This window comes from Vombatus ursinus, unplaced genomic scaffold (genome assembly GCF_900497805.2).
Source record: "Vombatus ursinus unplaced genomic scaffold, bare-nosed wombat genome assembly UNPS02015104.1, whole genome shotgun sequence".
NCBI classification, from domain to species: domain Eukaryota; kingdom Metazoa; phylum Chordata; class Mammalia; order Diprotodontia; family Vombatidae; genus Vombatus; species Vombatus ursinus.
Genome location: NW_020954882.1, coordinates 10,086 through 15,496, shown reverse-complemented (window position 1 = coordinate 15,496; position 5,411 = coordinate 10,086). Strand labels below are relative to the sequence as shown.

Sequence of the window (5,411 nt, the reverse complement as noted above, 5' to 3'; positions counted from 1 at the left end):
TTCCTCCCAGGTGAAGTCCACAGCCACATCTTGGAATGTCAGTGGTACCTGAAACAGCAAACAAGACACCTGCTCACTTGGGGACCAGCCCTCATGGGGAGTATGAGGAAGACGTGAAGTTGGCAGAATGGAAAGGCGCTGTTTCTCAAAGCATTAAGCAGAATTTTAATATTTCTGGAGAAATTACTTATTGGATACATCACTTTACACTAGACTCAATATTGCAGAAAAGTTTCCTATTCAAAGTCAGGCTTACAAATGAGCTCTCACAGTGAGTCATGCTTGCAAACACCCCTGCCACAGGAGCAATTTCCTAACCCTTGCCCCCACCCAAGTCAGGCGAGTTTTTCCTTAAAAGGCATTGAGACCAACCTAGAGAACTGGTTGGCTCAGGGATGAAAGGCTCAGGCTACTGACATCACCTGCTGGTCATCTGAGTACAAAACTGCCTTGAGAAAGTTCAGGCATCCTCTCTGATGCTTGGCTGGTGGAACCTATGGGCACGTCACTCAGCTGAATCCTGGATGCCCATCCATTCTGAATAAACTACCAGGGCACTGGTCGAAGGCTGGCCCAGCACACAACACCCCAAAAACCACATCAGGGTAAAACTGAGAGCCCGGTGATGGTAACTGGAAAAACTGCCAATCACATACTTACAATGGGCTTCAAGGTTTACAAATGTACCAAATATCGTCATAGCTTGGTAGACTAATGTACCCACATTTCATCTAATGCCAAGCTCCAGAAGGACACTTTCTTTTTAACAGATTTACAACCTCTTTTCTCATCTGAGGATTCAGGGCTTCAGGTACAAAAATGTTGACTTGGCATGCCAAGGTCTCATAAAGACCACTGGCTATTGTGCTCGCTTTGGAAGCACATATACTAAAATTGGAACAATACAGAGAAGATTAGCAAGACCACTGGCTAAAAGGCTATGAAGGGAGGCAAAGAAGCCCCATCCAGGTTCTCCCATCCCATCTTGGCAGCACTGTAGGTCACAGGATGGGAAAAGGTCAGGCAAGAGAGAAGCAGACTGAAAAAGGGGGTCAGCCAGGGGGTGGGTTCTGCTCCTAAATGCTATCAAAATAGGTGAAAGGGTCTAAAGGGCAAGGAGCGGCCTACGGTCATAAGCAGGGGTTTGTCTCTACTAGGTAGTCTTTGACCACTGCCAGGGGCTGGACAATGCTGTCTCAGCTGCTTCATGGCATTCTTGCCACCAGTACTGGTAGACAAGCCAGAACTACTTGCCTATCTCTTCAACGAGAGATGCAGCTTGTCTAGATGCTCTGGAAGCCCTGAGACGCAGGGGACCCCAAAGCCTTAATATTACCCTTGGAAGATGGCTCCAAGTCATTGGGCCTGGAAGAGAGCAGCAGTTCCAGCCACCAAGCCTGATGGGACATTTGTAGTTGAGGGGATGGGTGCACTATAACAATGGGCTTATAAGATGATTTGTAGATAATTTCCAACTCTCTCAGATAGAAAAGACCAGGTGACTCTCTTCTAGGATTGGTCAAACACCTGTAGAGTCAACTTCTAGTTAGCGTGTGCATTAGTCACTCACTGAACAGCTAGGTGATGCAGTGGACAGAGTGCTGGGCCTGGAGTCAGGAAAACTCATCTTTATGAGTTCAAATCTGGCCTCAGACACTTACTAGCTGTGTGACCCTGGGCAAGTCACTTAACTCTGTGTTCCTCATCTATAAAAATGAGCAGGAGAAGGAAATGGCAAACCACTCCAGTATCTTTGCCAAGAAAACCCCAAATGGGGACGAAAAGAGTCAGACATGACTGAAAAATGACTTGAACAACAGCAAAAATTTTCAGGCTGGTACTCTGCAAGAAGAATCAGTCTTGTACTGTTTCTCCCAAGAGGGAAAAATAAGGTGCAATGGATGTAAGTATATTAGGATTCAAATCAAGAAAAATGTCCTAACAATTGGAGCCATATAAAAGAAGAATGGGCTGCACTGAGTTGTAGGGGGTTGTTACCCCTCTTTAAAGTCTTAGAATAGAAGCTGGACAATCACTGCTCAGATATGTTATAGTGGGCGCTCCTTTCATCCAGTCCAGTCAGCAAGCATTTATTAAGCATCTACTATGTGCCAGCCACTATGCTTAAGTGCTCAGGACACAAACAAAAAAAAAAAAAAAAAAAAAAAGGTCCTCTTCTCCAGGAGTTCACCATCTAACTGGTGCATGGGTGGGACTACACGGGAACATCTCTTCCAACTTACAAATTCTGTTACTCACACAGATCTTCCAACATTCCTCTGAAGTCCTCATGCTCTTCACAGCTTGTGACACAAGCTTCCTGTACATTGAAACACCATGATTTATTCATTTCTCAAGTGATGAGAACTCATATTGCCTTCAGCTCTTTCTGGCACAAAGAAGGGCCATATGAACACTAGGGTAGACAGAGCCAGTTCTTTCTGCCTCTGAACCCCTCAGGATACAGGGGTAGAAAGAGGGGCACTGGGTCAAAGGATTAGGGCACGAGTTTGTAACCAGACAAATGCAAACTCTGTCATTTCAATTCACGCACGTCAAATCGTCAAAGAGAGAAAAACTCAATGTCTGTGGGATGTGAAAACACAGGCAAACATTCCCTGGTCCTGGAGAGGCAGGGTGGTCTAACTATGTCACAAAATCCTTTGGAATTCCACAAGAAAGGTTACAAAGCTGTTTATACCCTCTGCCCAAGCTAGCTGTTCCTACAATTCATTAGGTTTTATATCCTAAGCTACTTATTGACAACAGGAAAAAGCTCACGTGCAATGTCTATATCTACAGAGTCCCCCCCGCCCCAACTCTGTTCCAAAAGACTGAGGAGTATGCTATAAGGACTGACAAATATGAAGATTTCAAACAAATAGAGAAAGAGCTGTAAGAAGTGATACAGAGTGATTAGGGCATAATGAAAAAATATACACAATTACAACAGCTAAGTGAATAAAAACAACTTTAAAAGGTAACAAAAATAGGATCAATAACCACATGGCTATAGAAAGTGATGGATGTGTGGTAGGACAGCCTGGGTTCAAATACGAGCTCTACCCATTACTCTCTGTGTGACCTTTGCTAAATCACAACCTCTCTGGACATGCTTCCTCATCTATAAAATGAGGCACTCAGACCACAGAAATGACACAGAATGTCCCTTCCACCTCTACATCACTGAACACTGTACAATATTGCTACTAATTTGTAATATGTGTCCTCATCCTTACTTCTGACAAACAGGAAATACCAAGGTTTTACAATGCTTTAACTACAAAACATTACCAGCGAGAATCACTCATTTATCTCGTTTCTCCTGTACGTTTTCTGGAACTGCACGGTAGAGAGGATTCAAATGATAGTAACATGAGGGTTTGCATAATGTAGCAAAACTTTAAAAAGCTACTTCTGGTAAGTATGTCTTGCTGTCTCTGTAGACTGTCTGAAGATAGGAATTAGGTTTTAGGCTCAACACTGGCTATACATTAGGTTGAACAAACCAATATTAGTCCAAAGGGGCAGTCAGAATAAAGACCCTGGGTAAGTGGGGCAGCATAACAAAATGTAGACACAGGTTGTCACAGGTGAACGTGAGTAAGACGATTCATCTGTCATCTGTCTTCACCCTGAGGGGTCTCAGCTTCCTCATCTATTAAATTAGGGCATTAGACTATTCTTTTCGACTCTAAAGATCTCTAGACTCTATCATCTGTTAGAATCGCCAAAGTCTTCAAAGGACAAAAACCGAGGTTCAGGACCCTGGATGCAACTTGGCTGAAGACAAGGTAAAGAGAAGGCTCCACACTTTGAGAAAAATGAAGGCATTTCATGAGAGGGAAAATATCCTAACTCACCTGAGATCTGGCTGGTAGGAGCACAGAAGTCATTCCCTTTTTTCCTGGGAAATTCTTCTTTCTTGGGGAAGAGCAAAGCGCTGAGAAGCCAGAACTGAAGAAGGAGAAAGAAGTCAGGAGGAGACCAATCTCTTAGTGGGGAATTTTCCCTCTCCTCACATGCCCATCATTCTCACAGAGGAAGGACCACTTAGCTGGGCCTACTGTATGCATGAAAGACTGGAGAATGGTACATGAGTTAAAGTGTTCAATCAGAAATTCAGGCCAGGAACAAACCAGCGGTGTTGTCCTTTAGATAAATGAGCTCATGACCATCTGTGCTAGTCAGAGATCCCAAGATGTCCAGCCAAGGCCATGAAAGATAGGCTTCTTCCCCTGAGAACACATCTGAAGTGAACCCAGCATCAGCCAGATTCTCTCCCCTATTTCCCTTTTCTCTCTCTTGGTCCCATCAATCAATTACAGTGCTCAAAAACCCCAAAATACAAATCTGGAAGGAAGGGTAACTGCCCAACCAGTAACTACACTAAAAACCCCTTAAAATGAGAGATTATTCCTAAAATAGGTAAAGATGGGATGTTTCCTGTGCAAAAAGGGAAAGCTGGGAAATGTCACTGGAGTTGTCCTCTCAACCCCCTTTTCTAGGACAGGAGAATCTCAGCTTTCTTCCTATCTCCAGTTGGTTTTAAAACGTCATTTTACTGTTTGGATACATTAAGTCTGTTTTGTTTTGTTTTGTTTTCGTGGGTTGTTTCTTCCACCCTTTCTAGTATGAACTCTGATTTACCATATAACCACTCAATTGGAGAGGATTTTTATGCCAAGAGTAGCAAATGAGCAGAAAAAGCTGATAAAGCCTCTGTGGAAAATGAAAATCACCCAAATCCCTGCCTCCAAACTGCTGCATGAGTGGCCCTCATTCACTAGGCTACTGAAAGTCATGGGAGAGGTGATTGCTTGGGTCATTTTCAGGGAACTCAAAAAGGCTGTAAACAACATGAGGGGTGCCAAAGAACTGAGAAAGGGCAATGGCTATCCCAGCTTTCAAAAGAGGAAAGAAAGAGGAGCCTATAAACTACAAGCCAGTGAGCCTGACTTTGATTCCTGGCAAATTCTAGACCCTGTCATTAAAGGGTCTAACTTTAATGACTATTCAAAACTATCAATGACTATCAGTGCACTAATTATGAAAACTATTAATTTAATTGCTATTAATGATTAATGACTCATTATCATTCTACTAATTATTTAAAAACTAGTAATTTAATGACTATTAAAAACTACTAGGAGACATCTAAGAAGTGGGAACAGGGATCCTGGAGGAGCAACAGGGCCTCATCAAGAACAGGTTATATTACAATAATCTCATTTTTTTGGGTAGGATGAGGATAACCAGACGGAGAGATCTGGCTGGAGGCATAACACACTCCCTCACCCCCATATCATCATCTGGGAGCCTCTCCCATGTTGCTCACCTGTCTCCTCCTGGACACTCTCCTCTCTAGGTTTTCATGACCCTCTTCTGTCCTAGTTCTCCTCCTGCCTGTC

The 5,411-nt window shown here is 43.3% G+C and overlaps 1 long non-coding RNA gene and 1 other non-coding gene across 2 annotated transcripts in view; one reads left to right on the top strand and one right to left on the bottom strand.

Annotated features, from left to right (window-relative positions):
* The window catches only part of LOC114031221, a 7,436-nt gene continuing 2,025 nt past the window's right edge, over positions 1–5,411 (bottom strand). Inside the window, exons 2-3 of the long non-coding RNA XR_003567718.1 lie at positions 3,864–3,957; positions 1–48 (exon numbers count right to left, since the gene is read on the bottom strand). This is a non-coding gene — a long non-coding RNA (uncharacterized LOC114031221). The remainder of the gene's footprint in view (positions 49–3,863; positions 3,958–5,411) is intronic.
* Positions 865–973, top strand: LOC114031222. Its single transcript, XR_003567719.1, has one exon. It is a non-coding gene; the product is annotated as a U6 spliceosomal RNA (small nuclear RNA).